This window comes from Ovis aries, chromosome 26, assembly GCF_016772045.2.
Source record: "Ovis aries strain OAR_USU_Benz2616 breed Rambouillet chromosome 26, ARS-UI_Ramb_v3.0, whole genome shotgun sequence".
Taxonomy (NCBI): Eukaryota; Metazoa; Chordata; class Mammalia; order Artiodactyla; family Bovidae; genus Ovis; species Ovis aries.
The window spans coordinates 12,359,131-12,379,001 of record NC_056079.1 but is presented as its reverse complement, the minus strand read 5'-3'; the positions used below and the strand labels follow the sequence as shown (position 1 = coordinate 12,379,001).

At 42.3% G+C, this 19,871-nt stretch overlaps 1 protein-coding gene across 7 annotated transcripts in view; it reads right to left on the bottom strand.

Moving 5' to 3' along the window:
• Nucleotides 1-19,871, bottom strand: part of TENM3 (teneurin transmembrane protein 3) — a 2,757,765-nt gene that overhangs the window by 617,591 nt on the left and 2,120,303 nt on the right. For 4 of the 7 annotated variants that reach the window (XM_042241437.1, XM_042241441.1, XM_042241442.1 and 1 more), the window contains exon 1: nt 11,103-11,303. The exons of 1 other annotated variant lie outside the window; for it this stretch is intronic. The gene's annotated coding sequence lies outside the window, so the exon portion shown is untranslated. Of the gene's footprint in view, nt 1-10,440; nt 10,476-11,102; nt 11,304-19,871 lie in introns of those variants that run through there. 2 more of the 7 variants (XM_060406901.1, XM_060406902.1) reach the window with 1 other exon arrangement.

Below are 19,871 nucleotides of genomic sequence, written 5' to 3'. Positions count from 1 at the left end.
TTTATTTTATTTTTCTTTTTTTCACTAATGTTTTATAATGAAAATGTCTTAACTCATATTTGATTCTTGAACAGGATGAAATGGTCTTCTATGATTGACACTGAGTAAAAACTGATACAAATATAAATACAATTAATTGTCCTGCCTGACTACTCAATAATGTATTCTTTGAACAAAAAAGGTCTCCTTTGAACAAGATGCCCTTCTCTCACAATTTTCTTTAGAATTGTTCATTCTAAATGGGCATATAATAAAATAAGAGGATAATACTTTCATTAAAAAAAAATCTCTGACCAAAACATGCTCACTTTTTATATAAACATTCAGAGAAAATTAACTATAACCTTTGTAATATATGACAGCTTCATTTCTATATGCTTTTACTTCTTTCTCAAGTTGCCCTCACTATTACTTACAAGGAGAAAGCTTATAAAGAACTTCAATCTGGTCATGGACCCAGAAAACTTCACTGAGTAGGCAAGCCACTTAAAGGACTGAGAACCAGGCAATATCAGTTCACTGGTCATCTGGTAGAAGGGAGAAGTGTCTTCCCAAACTTTTCAGGCTTCGTTATCTTGCATCAAATTATGAACCTTCGGATTTTAGGAGTTGAATCTGTCAGCGCCTAAAACACATGTTTAGACTACAGTTCTACATAAATATTAGATTTAGGAAAGGAACCAAATAACTTTTTAAAGGAAATGAAATGCTGGCCAGGCTGGTCTAGTGCTACTTGATAAAACCACTGTGTAAGAGACTATGGGATCACAGAATTAGGGGAGAATATATAATCCTTCATCAAAGAGTGGCAGCTTATCCACAAAGCTTCCTCTTCCTGATGGGATATTCTTTTAAAAGTAATAACGAGGACTCAAAAACTATGTAACACTCCTCAACCAAAATTAGCCATTTATACCAATGAATCTTAATCCTAAAAGAACCAAAACTTCACCCAGAACACATTGAGATACTTTAAAGCCTAACATGTACAAATAACTTATATCTATTTCTAAATAAAACATGCTTACGTGTCAGTCTTTAAATAAGAAATACCCTAGAAGGAATGACATGACTGTTTTTTAAAAAAAGAAAAACAAAACAATAAACAATAAAACAGTCCCCCAAAGGTACTAGTAACAGTCTCCAAGACTAAGAGCTAATATTTCACTTTTTGTCAACATTTAAAATTTCCAAAGTGAGTTACAGACTTTGCAAAGCTCAAGTGGTAATTATGCAACTAATTCATATACCTTAAATGTGATAAATATATTTAAGATGTGATGCATTAATGATCTGTCTTAAGTAACTCACGTTATCCTTTGCTAATAGCCAAATAGGAAATTCACCAACCTTGATCTGTGACAATTCCTATCTGAAACACAATGCAGTTTTTAAAAGCTACTTTCATCAGACGATGGGAGGAGAATTAATTGATGGCCCCTTACAAAACAAGTACTCGTCCTCCCCTTTATCTCTTTCTTTTGTTCATCAAAGATATCAAACGCTGGCATGGTGGAGCGGAACTATTTTGTTGGAAGGTGCAGATTTTATGCAAAACTTAAAGAAAAAAAGATTAGACTTCTGTACTGGCTATACTGATTCAAGGTTGATCCAACGTGCTGACATCACATTTAAATGAAATGCAGGATTACATGAATCTTACTGCAAACGACTTGAAACCAGAATATCAGTAAATGACGTATCTTAAAATGTACCATTTAGTTTACAAATTCATGCTGGGCAACTGAAGGACAATAGTACAAATACATCAATCATCTCTCATTTTTGTAATAAGTAACTTTTTTCATTATCTGTGTGGACACTGCACACATATGTATTAACAAATAGTCTTCAAGTATCTAGATTATGTAAAATGGGGTATTTGCTAACTCAAAGTATTTTAATGATTTTGTGAACACCAGATTTATCTGGTCATCTTAATTCCTTTTATGTTTCTTTAAAAACTTAGTCTGGAGATAGTGAAGGTTTTGATTCCTAATATTTTAAAATTTCTTAATTATAGACTCTAGAGCATAATACCCATACAAACACAAATCTGAGGTTCTGATTAGTGGAAACATATAAAAGATAAAAGCCATAAGTTTAAATAGTTTAAATTTAAGGTTCATTTACACACACATACATTAGTAAAATAATATCTGATTTTGAAAAAGTATAAAATGAGGACTTTTCTGTTTGAGGCTGTATTTTAAATTGCAATTTATTATACTTCAAATCTTTACATAAATAACTTTTAAAATAAATCTAATTGTAAAATTTCATTGTTTGCAATGGTAGATTTGCCTTGAAAGTAATAACACTATACACACACTTCATCACCTAATATTATACAAATTAGAGTAAAATAAAAAATTATATCACCATCAAAACACAGGACAGTAAATATTAAAGTATTTTAATCTTTAGCAAAGTATTGATCTAAAGTCCCTGCCACACATGTAGTTTTTAAAATTGGTTACAAAGAAAAAAGATTTTGTTGGCAAATCAGCAAGCCAACACTGTTGACAAAATTTTTGTGATGGCAGAATCATCTCATTCAGAGACTGAACGTTGTGCAGCAAAAGTAATCACTAAATAAGAAGCTTGCTCTATTTTATTTTTTAATCACAGGAAATACAGAACAGGCTATCCTATGCATATTTGGCTAGAAAAAGTTAAGTGGAAATATAGAAGTTACTCCAAGTGAGGACTGAATTCTGGTCAGACAGGTTCATGACTTAGTGGCTAAACAGCAACTGACAGGTATATCGTACCTACGTGTCAGAACTTTCATCTTTGTTTAAATGATAATTTATTTTCAGTGTGAAATATACTAGCAGCTTCACGGGAAAAAGAGAAGTCGAAAATGAACTCAAAGTAGAAATATAAACATAGAAATATATTACAGATGGAAAATGTCTGTTCTAATTTGAATAATAATATCAGGCAAGAAGTTCACTTCAGCCTTCACCCCTTGCTGAACCCAAAGTCATCAACAGCTTTGTAAGGTAACTAACATATTCTATTTTTACTAGAAGGTATGGTTATTTTCAAAAGCATTCTAATTCTTTAGGGATATTTCTTAAAGTATTAGTGAAGATGATAAGGGTTAACCTTTTAGTTATTTTTGATTATATCAAAATTTTCTCCAACTACTACTGATGCTATCATAAAATTTAGCAACATCCCTGTAAGAAGAATGCCTTAAATCTGTGCCAATCAAGAGACAAAATATCGTTGGTTAAACTATAGCTTTTATTCCTTTATGATATTAGAGTGAGTTACTTTTCTCCATTTATTTCAATTACTAGATTAGTTACTATTTGCAGTTTTTTCCTACCTTTATTATTCTGGTTATTATACAAAATGCAAGAGGAAAGAGTTTACATTTTCAAACATTCATTTCATTTTTCACTTATAAAAATGTAATAATGCTGTTCAAGATACTTTTTTTTGTTCTTCGGAGGGGAAAAAAAGAGTCACGTTTGTTCTTTTTGAACTATAGGATTGTCAGCTTTCTTTAGCTGGAAGTTATTATAAATTCTGAAGAAATAAAATTTACATCTGTCTCCTCCTGGTTTTCATAATTCTTTTAAATGACAAGCCCTGTGCCAGCAATTTTTTTTTGAGATATTTAAAAGTACCAGTTCTTCGCCAATTTTTCCCACTTCCATGTTGACAAATTCCAAATTCTCTGATACAAGTATTAGCAGAGATGCTATACTTCAAAAGAGCATTTGGCAGATGAGAATAAACCGTACTATACTTTTCAATAGGTTCACTATGGTAATTACTGAAATAAACACATCCCAACGTGAACGTATCTGCATGTGCTTCCTGCCAATACATTAAAATACTTCATGAATTTCATGTTGCATGAAAAATTAAAACTTAAATGAAAGTCATTTCAATCCTGTCCTATGACTGTCTGTAGAACATACCTTCCGATGTGTGATCCAAGTCCATGAGCTGTCCTAAGATACCTCTCCAGCAGAGGAGCCAAATGCTGAGCACAGCGCAGGTGCTAACATGCTCTTGAGGAAAGAAGGACCTCTTCTTTAGAAACGCCCCTGTTATCAAGATACTGCACCCCCCTCACACTGATAGGGGTCCACAGTTCTAATCATAAAAGATTCGTCAAGCTTAACTTGAGGTGAAATCATCCATTCTAATAAGAGAACAGCTTTTCTCTTTTTTTCCTGGGTGAAGCAGAGACCACAAATTCACATCACCCCACTATTCAGAAGTGCTTAGAATCAGACTGAAGGCAGACAGTCGTCACCATGCTGTTATTTCTGTCTAAATTATGGCCATCTCAAGAGGAATTATCACAACAATTCTGGCAAGTGTAACTGATCACTGAAGAAATGGCAGTATGATGCAAATGTATTGGTTACAAGCCTGATCTTCAAAGATAAGTGATCTCATTAGTTACCTCCTAAATGAGCCTTTAAAATAATCCGAATGTTTCTTATACATCTCTGCATAAAATTTATAATTATTAAATTATAAGTTACTGATAAGTCCCATATACAAAGAAAGTATGCTTATAAAACAGAGCTGTTAATACGCTTCCTTTCCTCAACAATATGAAGAACCATATACAATATTTAGAATTTCTTGAATGAATTTTTTTAAAAAAGACAATGAAGTTCAAATTCCCATGCAGGGACTTAAATGCAGATACTTAAAAGTGAAAAAAAAAACTAGAAGTTAATTTTCTCTTGTACTTACCCAATTAACGTAAATGATCAAATATGCCCTTTATAGACTGCATTTCCTGTCAAATGTGCTGCTAAACACAGATAGTGCTCAAAAGACCATCACTTTTTGCAACAGATTTTCATAATCATATTGCCTCCTCTTCCTCTCCTCCCCTCTCCCCTCCTCCCTCCCTTCCCCCTCAACCCCCCTCTCTTTTTTCCTCTGGTCTCTTTCTGCATATTCTTTTGGTTTTGAGGCAGAGATCCAGTAGACCCAGTTATAAAATTATTATTATGAAACAATGTGATAGTATGATTACTATTAAGTAATATGATGTTCTCCCCTGGAAACCCAAATCACATCTTCCCCCCTTCTCCCCAGTGTTTCTAATAGAAATAAAAAGCATTGTACAGTACTTGCAGATACTTTGTCAGTAAACAGCATCTCACACTAACTTTTCTATAATTGAACATGTATATCCAAGTGGGAATACACGTACCTATTTTTCTCAAAACACCTCATTTTCAAAAAGGATGCTCTCTGTTTTGCATACCCTAGGGTAAGCCAGAGGACTACAAATGCGCAGAACAGGACTTTTAAACTGCCACATCCCCATAAGTGGTTATCAACTCCTAGTCTACAATAAAGAACATAACTATAGTATAGTTTGATAGAATGATACATTTCATCCTACACATGCTCTTTATTGCATTAGAACCATCTATTATTTCACTGAAGTCATGGAACTCAGTTAAGACTGCCACCTATCACAGATTTGTTTGAAAAGTCAGAAGTAGCCCTTCCAAGACTGCAAAAGTATCAACAGGGCAGTAAAAGTCTTCGTCAACATCATCATCATCATCATCATATCTGATACGGTTTCAACTCTTTACTCGCATGGTTTATGAGTACATTCTATGATCCTGACATTATTTGTGCAGAGATTTATTTAAAGTAGAAACAAACAGGTTTGAATGGGTGCTGTCTTTTATGAGACTACTACGTAGCTTGTTCTAGCTAGCCAGTCATCAGTTATTGACTCAAAACTAGCAAAAGAATTTCAACAAAATTCTTTCAGTGAATGAATTCTATTGTGGTTTGGTATATGAAACATCTATGCATCTTACAGCATGTTTCTGCATTTTGATAGTCTATGTTCTAATGACTGGCTAAAAGAATGCTTTGAAAATGGCTACTTAAGGGCATCAGTTTAGTGTTAAACTTGTTTTTAGTGAATATCCATAACTGGAAAAACACTGATGCAATGTAAATAATCCATTAATACAGAGAAGAAAATGAAAACACAACAAACACGTTTCCTACAAAGTCTTTTTTCCCTGAAAACCAAGGACAATGCCACTATGGAACTTCATATGAACCTATAAAGCAGTTCCACCTTTATTTAAAAATCCTGCACGCTCTGGCTATATTAGAACACTTATCTGTGTTAATCTTATAGCCCACGCTTTTAGTATTTTATTTTATTGAGACTACAAGCATGTAGCACAGTAAGCAATGCAATATGGACCAAAGCCCAAGAAAATCTTAATGTGGTCTGTCAGAAAAGAACGAAAAGCTGATAAAGCTGAGACTGGCTAGACACAACTAAGAAGCAGATGCAAATATCACAGGAGGGACAATACCATTCACCATTTTTCCAGGTTTCCAAAGAGGATAAAGAATCACCTCCACATGCATTACCTTTCGTTGTCAGGATTATACCTACCGCCTTGCGAAATAAGTTATGATACATGCATGAGATGTAGAGCTATAATTCTAAGAAATCCTTCAAAAATTCAACTAGAATGTTGATAATAAACAAAAAAGGAAATAACCTAAATGTATGTTTGCCACTTACACCCCAAAAGTGATAAAACCTTTTGATGAGCAAGAAAACACACCTTGAGGCCTACTGTATCGGGGAGAGGCTATTTTATTTGAAAACATATTAATGAATTGCTTCTTCATGCAATTCTAGTTCTTAGAGAAAGTTCAAATTAGGTCCCTCAAAGGATGTTTTAATTATGAAAAGCAGTATTTTGAGACTTGTACAAGCCATCACACTTGTTTGGAAACAAATGACTTCTCAGGATATAGAAGTATTACTATCAATCACCAACAAGTTAATTCTATATAATAAGGCAGCTCTGAATGCAAACTGATCCATTGTGGAATGCTGTATCTAAAATTGATTACAACAGCACTCAAAATGAATGCAGCCCTCCAAACCACTTCTTTGCTCAGAAACATTAATCTCAATTAGAAGGAGAGCTTCATAATGGTAATGCTCGGTATAAAAAAGTATGAAATAAATCAGTTTTTATAAGACACAACAATTAATCAGTTTTGAAAGTACGAATTTTTTTTCTTTTGTTACTCACAAAAGTTCTGTCAGGACTCTGTCATAGCTGGTATCGCCAAAATCAGGTTCTGAACGTGTCCTCAAAGAAGCTTCCATGAGATAATTTCTAAGACTCAGTTGCTGAAACTTTCCAGCAGCATGGTATTATTATACTAGCTTTGCAGTGCACTTCTTTATTCTGAATGCATGTTAAATTCTTCTCCACTCTCATCCCACTTTATAAAACAAATATAACTTTAATGGAAAATTCAAAGGAATGTATAATTGGTTGCAGATCAGAGTAAAAGTTTGATAGCAAATTACTGTATTCTTTCGGGCTATTCTCCATCTACGTGTGTTGTCCTAAGAGTCAAAATGGACATTTGACTATCAAAACACTGGTAGATAAGTAATGCATAACTGAACATGCTTAATAGATTTCTATAGCACATCTTCAATAAAAGGACAGATGATTCATTAATGCTGCTGAAGACACTGATTCACATAAGTGTAATACCTGGATGACATTCCTCAGCCACCCAGAGACCAGGTCTTTTGAAGCAAAAAATAAAGCTTGACAGAAAGGAGGTAAGTATATTTATACAACCAATATTAGTAAACTAATAAAGTTGTCTTTCTAGTGATTTTCTATCAGACTTTGATCATCCTCAGGACTTATTTACCAGTACTGTCATTAAAAGGATAAACTTCAGCATTTACAAGCACACTTTCATAGCTATTGCAAAAATATAATTTCTTGTACATCCAGCTTAAAGTTGATCAGGTATTTCTGATACTCATTTAACTCACAATGATAGGAATACACTTGCGTCTGGATTCTTATTTGCTCAACTCTTTTACAAAGAGAATAATTATTCTTGGCTCCTAGAAGGAAAGATAAGAAGGACCAGCTTGAACTTGCTAACTGGATTATTATTGTTTAGCTAGGTTCTCTTTCCAAATAAATTTACAACTTTTCACTCTATTTAAGTGCTTTCATCTATTCAGAGGTAAGCATCCTTATCTTTCTTTGTCTTCAGACTAATAAAGCAGGTTCTCTTTTCTAACCCAACAGACTCATGACACGCCTCCAAGATCACAGTAAGAAAAGCCTCTATAATTTTCCTAAAACATGTCTTTCTAGAAAAGAAACACAGCCATGCAAAATGATTCAATTTCAAAACATAAGTAGTCAGAATTCTACTATAAATTCGTCTGGGTTATCTCAGATAACCAAGCAGTCCTCATTAGGGTCGATGTTCACTATCTATGGGCTGCTAACACTGATGCTCTTGGCACAGAATGCTAACAGATCTTCCAAATATATAAGCACGACTATAGATATTAGTAGGTAAGTTCATTTTTCATTAAAATTGTGTAGTATGTGTATAATAAATTTGTCTTACTCAAAGAAACTACTTTCCCTCATAATACATTGTATAAAAATTAAAAATACTCCTAACAAAAAATAGTACCTTGGAGTAAGAGAACACTAAAATTCACGTAAGGAAAGAGAAAAGATTGTTAAGAAAAATGCAACAGCAAAGAGAGATACACGGAATCCTGAAATATACAACAGAATAACTAACTCATTATAACCCCACCCCACCCCCCCCCTTAAAGAATTTGGGAATAATCTGTGAACGCGGTGACATTTTAAAGTGGGATTAGCAAGTCTTATTACTGAACTAACCTCTCACTCTTAGAGCAAGAATTAAATATTTGCTCTGCATTTAGAATCACAAATCGAAAGTTTCAAGGCTCTTCCAAGAATTTCATATACTAAGAAATACAAGCTAAAAGTTTTAGATGATTTAGAATGTGTTAAGAAATGCACAAAGCAAGACTGTTGGCATATTTGTGAAATCTTTTGTTTCAACTGAAATATGAAAATCTATCATGAATTTTAATCACACAGTCTTAATTCTAAACTCTGTTTCCAATACACTAAAAAGACTACAAGTACTTCTCCAGGTAGGCAACTGGGCGGTGGGGTGTATATGTGTGCATGGTATTTTAAACAAACTACCCAAAGAAATCAAATCACCAAGTTCTGCTCGGTTGCAATACCATCTTTTGGGATACTCTTCCAAGCTCTCAAAAGATGCCAGTCCTGTCTTTTTTTTTTTTTTTTCCTTTTGACAACAGAAGGGAAAGGTAATGCCTGAACATATTTCTGTTTCGAGTGAAAAGACCACCCAGTGGATTCTGCCAGAGCCTGCAAATGTTTGACAAATACATTGTCACAAGATAAGAAATAGAGTATTATGAAGAGACAGTCCTGTCCTAGGTATCTCGGCTGTCTGGGGCCCTGCGAAAGTGTTTGGACAGCGCTCCCTCTTCACTTCCACTGCACTTACCCCAAAGTCCCCGGAAACTTTCCTCTAGCTTTAAATTACAATGACTTCAGCAAACAAAAAAGTATTTGCTGGGTAACAGGGTAAAATTACTCCTTACCCTTCCTCCGCAATAAGAATTAGTAGCAGGTTACCACTGCAACCAACTTAAAGGTGAGGCAGTCACGGAATTCAAACTGCGTAAGGTATTCAGCAGAGACCGGACGAAAACGAACCCACCTCCATCTAAGATAGTTGAAGCTGTTGTAAAAATATTTTACTCTGTTGTAAAACACGATACAGTCTTGAGACCAAGTTGCAGACTCAGAAATCTGTGCTCGTTATGCCTGGTTCGGGATATTTGCTTGTTTGCCTGCAGCCTCACCCGGAGTTTCAAAGAGCTCAAGTTGCAGTCAAGACCCACCATTCCCTACACGACCCCAGCCCCTTTCTGCCTCCAGTCCTTCTCAACTTGGCTCCCCGAGAGTTGGAGAAGCCAATTTTCCACTTCCCCGGAAGAGGGGTGACATCCTAGGCTCCCCACTCGCTGGACACCCCACAGGATCTTGCGAGACTCCTTCCTACTCAGACAGAGGACCCGGGGCCGCACCACGCAACTGGGGATCGCCACAACCAGAGCAGGGCGGGCTGGGCTCCCTGCCCCCACCGAGCGCCCCGGCCCGGCTGCCTTTCCCGGGGAATCAGGCAGCCCAGGGCTCCCCGATCTAGCGGGGCGCGGCGCCCAGATCCTCGGGCGAGAGGCAACCCGCGAAGTTCCCACCTGAGCTGACAGCCCGAGGTGTCAGGCGCGAGGGGAGGGGCGGGCACGGGGAGGCCGGCACCCGGGAGGCCAGCCCTGGGGAGAGCCTGCCCGCCGCCGAGATGCTCCGGGGCCCCCGGCGCTGGCCAACTTGGCGGCGCCACCCAGCGCGGCTCGGGGAACCGCGCCGCCGGCCGGGCCGGCCTCCCGCCCGCCTTCCCTCCGGCTCGGGCGCCACGGCCCGGGCACTAGGACCCCCGAAAGGAAGGAGGGCGCGCCGGCGGCGGCGCCGCACTTACCGCGCTCGGCTCGCCGCGCCGCCCGCTCGCTGCCCGGCCGCCGCCGCCGCCGCCGCCGCGTCCACCCGAGCAGCGCGCGCGCGCGCGCACACACACACACACACACACACACACACACGCTCACACACACACACCCCGCACTTGGCCAAATTCAAAGGAGCCGGACGCGGGGGAGGGGGCCCCGCCGGGAGAGTGAGGCGGGGGAGGGGTGCGGGGAGGGGGGTCTCGGCAAGTGTTACAACTTCCTTCCCTGCGCACCGCCTGGCCGCGGCGGACGAGGGACGCGGCGAGGGGAGGGCAGCGCGCGCGGAGCGCCAATGAGTTCACTTTCTTTTTCTCCCCCGCGCTCTCCCTCTCTCCCTTCCCGCCGGCCCCCTCCAGCCTCCTCCTCCTCGGCCGGCGAGGCCCGGGCCGGAGTTTTTCGGTCCTCGGCCCCCCGGGAGAGCCGGAGAACGGAGGAGCGAGCGAGGTGAGCCCGCGAGCCGGGCGGGCGCAGGGCCCGGGAGCGGTACCCGGGACCTGAACGGGGTGACGTGGGAGACTCGCCGGGCCGAGAGTGCCCGGGCCCCAGGCGCGTACACGTGTCCGTGTGTGTGTGTGTGTGTGTGTGTGTGTGTGTGTGTACGCGCGAGAGAGTGCAAGAGCCGAACCGAGGAGCCTACCATGCGCTTCCCCGGTGCGGATTCGCGGGAGAGCCCAATCGCGGGGCGAGCTGGACCGGCCGCGATCATTTATAATCCCGGACTCCTCCGCGCCGCCACTTGTCAAGATGACAGGTACTTTATTTCTTCTCCTTCTCCTTTATTCGGAAAGAGAGATTCCCCGTTTACTGCCTTTTTCTATCAAATGGGATTTGCCGGACTGAACCACGTTCGCCGCCCCTCCCTTCCTCCCGCCCTCCTCCCGGCCGCGTCGGGTTCGGGAAAGCACCGAGGCTCCCATGCTGCGACCAATCAGGGCATCTACTACTCCGGCCGTGATTTAGGGGTCATCCATGAATAACACTTCACGCTGATGAATGGCTCTGGCCAGCTCTGCGGCTCCGAAGAGGGGTCTGCCGGCCGCTGATTGCAAACACTAACGAACTTAAACAGAGCCCACTGAAATTCACACGCGCCAGCAAACTGCTTGGGGTAGGCGCGTGGGGAGGGGAGGGGGCGTCCTCCTGGACGGGCCCGGAGACGGAGCAGGGGGAGGGGGCGGTAATTGCTTTGGACCTAAGTGTAAACGCTTCTCTGTGTAATCAAACCTCTAACCTTCTTCCAAAACTACTTTTCTTGATCTTCGTAGGGTGGGCATTTCAGGTCAGCTGAGTCACCCGAGGAGGTGGGAGTGCAAGACACTGCTGGGAAGATAGATTTCGAGGCAGAAGGGTGTAATTAAGGATTTCCAACCCCCGGTAGGCGGCCCGTCCTTCACAGAGCCTCTGAAAATGACCCGCGCCTTCCCTTCCAGAGTGACCTCTCGTCCGAGGCTGAGAAGTGTAAATGACCTTCGGACAGGGAAAGTCTGAGTCTCTAAACACTCAGGCTTCATCAGCAGCCCCGACGCGGTGCTGCCGGAGAACAAGTGTCAGCCCTGGGGTTTCAGCTCCAGGACTGCAGCAAACGCGCCCCGGTCCGGGCACGGATTCCGGAGTCCCAGAGGCTGCACACTCCGCAATCATTCTCTCTCTCTCTCTCTCTCTCCCTCTCCCTGTTCTCCCCTCAAATTAGCAACCGAAGGCCACCCCTGCCTAGACGATGCTTGCTCTGGGAAGAAAAAAGTTTACGGCTGTGCACTAGGCACTGTCACTTTTTACTCACTCAAGTTTCCCTGGAAACTCCGGGCTTCGGGCTTCTCCGCCCCAGCCCACCCTAGCAGGAAGACAGGGCTCCCTCCAAGTTCGGTCTGCTCCGGAGTTTTGAAACAGCCAGCCCGAGACCTTAGCAGAGCAGACCGCAGGCTCTTCGGCCCCGCGAGCCGGCGGGCACCTTTCGGTTCCGGGACCAGCGGTGGCTGAATCTGGACGAGTTCGCTCCAGGAGGACAGGAGTGCGCCATGGCTCCTCTTGGGGGCGCCCTAGCGTATTGGGGGTGGGGGGCTAGGGGCTGCTGAGGAATAGTGTCCCGTGCCACCCAAACGTGTTCTTGGAAACGTGGCAGAGGGGCCCCGGAGCCTTCTCCTTCCACCTCCGCGCTCAACTTCAGAACAGAGGATTCCACCGACCTGCATCTAACCCTACTTGGGCCGGAGGAAACATACTTGCGTTTGTAAGCAGGTGCAGAATCAGACACAGACTAAGCCCTCGGAAAACAAGAACAATGCCTCCGAGAAAAGCCTGAACCTTTAGGATAGAGTTTCGCCAAAGTTTGGGGATCGAAATGACAAGAAGAATATGTGAACTTGAATTAGTGTATCGAGTCCCCCAGTCTGAGTTCCTGAAGTTGCTAAGTGACAAAGCGCCCTGCCAAGCATTACGTTAAAAAGTAGCAATCATACTTGAGCAACCGGACCGGCTCCCGGGCCTCCTGGGGCACGAGTGATTCTAAAGCACCACAAACACATCTTTGAGGGAAGACTCTACAGTCGCCCTGGGGGTGGATCAGCCTCCTTCCTGCCACGTGTATTTCACATTTGAAAAAACAAAACAGCAACAACAAGGTGGTGGGAGCAGATTACTAGCCTCCTTTCATTCTCTTCATTCTCATTTTCTTAAGAAAACTTGTCAGTTAGGAAGGTACACTGGAGATGTGACTGACAACCGCACAAACAAAATTTGCATCCCTGACAAGATCAGAAGGAAACTGCAAAGTTGATTCATAAATCGCAGTTTGTAGTCCAGTTCCCACGAAAACATATTAAGTGTTCAAAACTTTCCTAGGGTATCCAGGTAACACCCTGCCCTGGTTCTTTCATGTCTTGTTATCTGGGAATACACACACACACACACACACACACACACACGGAACAGACACAAACATGGAAAAGACACTTGGACCCATCCCAAAGGGGTTAGAAGAGCTAAATTACTGGTACAACAGGTGGGAGCTGGGGTGAGTGTTTCTCCTTTTCAGCTCTTCCCCCGCCCCCAGAACCCTCATTAGAGCTAATGCTGGTAATAAGCATAGGAAACAATAGAACTCATAAAATTTAGAAATGGTAATAAATCTTGGAGCCTGTCTGGAGTCCAGTTCCCTGATACAGGATATTCAAAGTTTTTCAGTAGGTGATGCTGAACATTCACACTAATTGGATGCAGACAGAAGTCTCTAGAACTCATTAATACGGGCCCCTTGCACTCTCTGCCAGGAGTCGCTGGTGGACAAAGCAAGCAGGTGTCTTGAGCGAGGGTCTCAAACCTGAGGGCTCGCAGCCTGCAATCCAGCGTGTTACGTTTCGGGCTTCGCCTTTTCTTCCTTTATTTTTCCCTCCCTAACAAAGAATTTCCATCGTTTGAGGCCCTTAGGAAAAGCTGGTGGTGTGCGGTGCCAAACTCCAGCACACGCTTTCTCCTCCAAATGAATCCCTGGAAAGCAGGCAGCTTGCTACGTGACCATCAGGCGTTTTGCCTCGCTGAGCGGTTGTCGGGGGAGGGCCAGGACGGGGCCCCCTGCTCATGCGGTGCCCTCGGCTGCAATAAAAACTCTAGCGAGCAAGAAGGAGAAATGCAAGACGGCGCTGTCTGTTTTGCAAACCTCTGGCCGCTCACTGCAAACTGGCGGGCTGCTGCGGGTGACTTTGCCGGGTTAACGCAGCCGGTCGTGCGGGGGGATAATGCTACGGAGCTGGCGGCATCGCCCTCCCTTGGGGCCCCCTTGTCACACTGATACGAAGCTCTCCGGAAAAAAAAAAATGCTGCCACGCTCCCCTCCTCGTAGCCCCTACTGTCTCCCCTGGAAATGCAGGCCTTCAGCCCTTGCAAGCTTCTGAAAAGAGGGGCGGGGAGGAAGCCAGTGGGCAGACTCGCCAGCTCATTTTTCGATTTGGAAGGGTCTGACCGTGCCCTGGGCTCTGGGATGGGGTGCGGGGGTGGGGGGAGGGGGGCGTCTCTTGCCCCTCCGCTGAGGCAGGGCCGCCAGCACCTGCTCTGAGGCTCCAACCACTTCCCACCTGAAGGTGATGCTTGTCCATCATAATAAGCTTCACAAAGCCTTCCCTGGAGGGAGGCTGTTGTTTAGGGGGCTGTCAGGTTTCTCCTTCTGTCCTAAAGCTCCAGCCTGGAGCATAGGGCCTGGGTGGCAGCTGTTCCTGCCTCCCTCCCGTGGGGAGCAGACGGTCCCCCCGCAGCCACTTCCTCCTTTGACAGGGGGGCTTTCAGGCGTGCAGAAGGAGAGCGCTGGACAGGCAGGTAGGAGGCTCTCCACCGAGGCTTGTGACCACCACTGGACTTCGGAGGTATTCTGTGGACTTACTACACCTGCTCTAAAGAGCTGAGGCTGAAGAGGCCTGATCAGGGCACTCAGATGGGGGAGTTGCCTGGGCTGCATTCTCTCTCGCTGATCAGACTCCAGAGGAAGATGAGAAGGGGAAGAAATGTACCTGATCTCCCAGCTCCTCCTTTGAAAAGATCAGGAAAGCCAATAATGCATAGGAAGGAGGTTAGGTCTCAACTGGGGCTTCCCCTGGTGGCTCAGATGGTACAGAATCCGCGGGCAATGCAGGAGACTCAGCTTCCATCCCTGGGTCAGGAAGATCCCTTGGAGGAGGAAATGACAACCCACTCCCATATTCTTGCCTGGAGAATCTCATGGGCAGAGGAGCCTGGTGGGCTACAGTTGATGGGGTCCTAAGAGTTGGACACAACTGAGTGACTAACACACTTCACATGCCTCAACTGAGAACAAATAAGTAATGAGTCCCTTGAAACAGAGACTGGGGCTGCTAGTCATTGAGGGAAACAAATCACTTTGCATGTAGCAAGCAATTAACCCAGAGCAATCTACATTGCTAGGACTAGACTTGCACACAGTGTCAGGGAGTGCTAATGTTCTCATCAGGCATTCTGTTCCCCTCCTTTGCAAAAATAAGTAACCTATTTCCCTTGATTGTTGGGTTGAGGGAAACCACAGCACAAATACTCTGACTTCATCACTGACAAAGTCGTAAAATTAAATGACTGTTTGTAGAGGAAAATATGCTCATTACCTTTCATTTAAGCAAGATAGGGCTCTCTTAAGGCACAAGCCTTTTAGGGCCACTGAGTGACCTGGCGATCAGACAAACCAACCTCTAAATGGGACCTTGTTTCTCTGGGACATTACTTTCCGTTCCTTTGCATAAACCAAGCCTGCAAGTGCCTCTGACCTTCGGAACACAGCTGTGGAACGTAACCCAACTGCTGACTTGGTTTTGCTTGAGCCACCTAAAAGACCTGGTTCTATGAAGGACTTGGAACACAGAGGCATCTTTTCACATTTTGGGTTAACTCCATATATGGGTTTAGAACCTGCTACATTATTCCACAGGCTTCCCTGGTAGCTCAGATGGTAAAGAATCTGCCTGCAGCACGGGAGACCCCAGTTCAATATCTGGTCAGAAAGATCCCCTGGAGGAGGGCATGGCAACCCACTCCAGTATTCTTGCCTGGAGAATCCCATGGACAGAGGAGCCTGGTGGGCTACAGTTCATGGGGTCGCAAAGAGTCGGACACGACTGAGCGACTAAGCATGCACATCATTCCACACTAAAAGATGTGTCCTTTATCATTAATAGTTATCCTGGAGTGCCTTGTAAAATGGGTCATGTTTTCTATAAACTTTTTATTTAGTGTATGTACTGTATTTAAGGTATACATATAGCATATAGTGTATTCTAGGTATAAATTAATATAGGGTATTATAACTTAATAAATAACTTAATAAATACCCTATAACTTAATATAGGGTATTTAGGGTAGGCTCTAGCAAGATTTATCACAAATTAGTGACACAGGATAATTTTGTTCTTGATACAGTGTTCATTAGCTATTTCAGAATCCAGTCTGTGAGTTAACTTGTAAGCATAGGTTAAAAAGGGCTTCCCTGGTAGCTCAGCTGGTCAAGAATGTACCTGCAATGTAGGAGACCCTGGTTTGATTCCTGAGTTGGGAAGATCCCCTGGAGAAGGAATAGGCCACCCATTCCAGTCTTCTGGCTTGGAGAGTTCCATGGGGTTGCAAGAGTCAGACATGACTGAGCAACTTTCACTTTTACTTTTTCATAGGTTACCAAAAAAATTAGGAATCATGTGGTTATAATTCAGTATAAGATTCACTGGAAATCTCCTCATTTTCCAGTAGTGTCCTCCCCTCTCCTCCCTTTGCCAGCTTTCTACTCTGGAATGTCCTGCACTCTCAGCCCGCTTCTTTCTACTTATGAAAGTTGAAAGCACCAGTTAATGACCTTCCTTGGTATTTTCTGTGTGTAATAAGTGATGGCCCTGTCCTTTGCTAAGGTCCTTTCCCAGTAGTGGAGAGCTCCGGGAGCATCAGTCATGGGCTTTATTCCTCTTTAAACCCACAGGGTCCAGCACAAAGCACTGTCATGTGGAAGATGCTCAAGAAATGGTTGTTGAATGAATGAGAGAGCGCATGGATAAAATATGTTCCTTGTATTCAGTCATCCTGACTTTAAAAAAATGTGTCCAATAAAACATTGACTTTGAAAATATATTTGTTAAGTTGGCTTGTCTATTTTCCTGCCTCTCTGTTTTGTAATGGCACATGGTCTAACCGTTTGAGTCATGAGAGCAAGCCACATGAATTTAGCTCTGGACTTAATGGACTTAGCTCAGAAACATAAGCAGTAGTAAAGACAAATATATCAGGAAAAGGCAGAGGCCAATTTGATTTTCCTCTTTTTCAGTAGATGCAGCATTTATTGAAATGTGGGGAACAACGTAGTAAGAACCTACTATATGCAGATGCTCTTAAGAATTTTCTATCAAACGTGGCACGATGTATGAAACCTTTATTGTCTTCTGAATTTCCTTTGGATTTTTACTGGTAAGAAGTGAGGAGCCTGAGATTACTGCTTCTCATTTCTTCAAGACAAGGGTTCAGCTGGTATTGGGGAAACAATCTCTGTTTGTTCCTGTCTTCTCAGGGGGAGTGTTTCTAATTGATCTGGCATGGAATTTAGTTGGAGATGTGTATGTTGCAACTGAAGCAGAGATCCTGTATGCTTTGTAAACTGATAACCATACGGGCCTTATTTGAAACATTTGAGGATTTTCAACATTACCGTGGGTTAAATTGAGCTATAAATTCTACTCAAATGTATATGTCTTGACAAATTCATCATCACTTGAAGAGAGATTCAATCCATGCTCCCCTCAGATTAATAAAGATGATGACCGCTTATCACAAATGCAAAGGTTCGTGGTGATAAAGTGCCATAATGTTGTACTTTGCACTGTTTAAATGCAAATTACCCATATTAAGCAGACATTTTCTACTGTTATCACTTGCAGTCGAATGGAAATGTTTAAAAATGATCTCTGGGTAAAGAAAAGGATATAGAGGCAAATCTATTTCCTCTTACCTCTTTTCAAGTGCGCTTCGCTCTCATCGGGGAGATTTAATTAAGCAAGCTCAGCTAAGCTAAAAAGCAAAGTGGCTGGAAGTTACTTCTTACGGAAACAGATTCAGGACTTTTACAAAATAATTTATTTACTAGTCTTCCTTTAGGGATCTGAGCCATCGCGGAAGGTTAAAAACACAGCAGAACTCTAAGGCTTCCCCTTGCCTCCTTCTGAATATCAAATTTGCAGCCTCCACTTTGTTACAGATAATAGTACCAAGTTATAGATGTTGATGGTCTTTCCCTAACTGCTTTAAATTGCCTTGAAAAAGATACAGTTTCTTTAATTAAAAAAGCTGCACAGAACTAATCCCTGTAGCTGAAAAAAGAAAAGTTTTAAGCAATCTCTTTCTGCTCGGAGAGAGAAAGGCAGACAATACCATAACAGATCAGAAACATAAGCTATAGTGTGCAGCGAGGGGCACAGCAGGGAACTGAATTCTGCTCCGACTGTGTCATTTTTTAATCCCCCATCCCAGTTTTCCCCCGTCTGACCTCATGCTGAGATGAAGTTATCACAGAAGACAGCTTTACTCTTACCAATGAATCCAACCCTGGATCTGTATTATCCTTAGCAGATCAAAACACCGCTTTCATCAAATAGCATTATCTGCATAAAAGGCATGCAATTGCCCGATAATTTCACCCAAACTATGCTATTCATTTAAAGGACAAGAAGAGAAATGTAATTCATTCTTTTTGGTGGGTGGGGGGAGCGGGAGCCAAGAGTGAAGCAGAGGCAGAGCTTGGACAAGCTAACTTACCCCTTCACCCATGGGAACTTTTCTGTTTTTAAACACAAAATCCCAAGAAGGGGTCCATTTAAAAGTCCCCCTACTCCTGCGCTTTAAGATTAATTGTTGGAGCAATTTGGTGCAGTTTGACTGACAAAAAGTGTAAGTTGTGTAGAAAACTGGCAGTGAGAACTTACAAAGCTCGCTGATGCCATTAGCCATGCTTCCCTGAACCCCAATAAAAACATCATATCCAGTGAAATTGGAGGAGCATAAGAATGAGCTGAGCAGTTGGATGGAGTTTAACACAGCCTTGCAACACTGGGGGAGGTGATCCTCCTGGAAGATCATTCTCTGCCTTATGAGAAGTTGGAATCTGGAGGCTGGGAAGACAGAGATGTATCCCACAATTTTGAGTGGATACTTGGAAGCATATTTAAGAAACCTGAGGAGTGAAGTCTAAGCTCTTTCTGATTTAGAAAATACTTTAGCCTCGTTCAGATTTTTCATTTTATGTTGAAACAGTGTTCTCATTTGAATTGTAGATTGTATATAATGTTATAATGGGGTTCTCTTTAATAACAGATTTTAATTCCTTATTGAATGACATCAGTGGTTTTGCTCAAGGTATCATGATAGGTTACAGCAGTCAGACAAAATCATTTGTGTCAAGTAAATGGAATTTTCTTTACTTTACTAAAAAGGACTAAAACTCCCGTGTGGGTGTGGGTGACATGTTAGGTACATGTTAATATCCTTTATAGTATGTATTACTCACCATATAATTTGAATGATGTAGCTTAAAAATGTAAATATTCTGCTCAGCCCTTTCAGAATTTACTCTGTAAACTGACCGTATAAGAAGTCCAGCTTAATGCCTACCCCTCCACCACCCAGACAACATCTACACACAAAAACGTGTAGGACAAACAATCAGAACTCCTTGGGGAAAAAACAATAAACAACAATAACGCTGTTCATATTGGAGACTAGGAATATTCCTGGGAACTCATGAGACAGGTGAAAGGGTAAGAGTTTTCCCCTTGAAAGAAACGTGTTTCTATAAGAAATTAATCATGGTATGTTTGTCATCACTGGCAGTTTAATTACATGTGTGTATTCTCTAAAGTGTTGAAATATAATTTATACTTAGGTT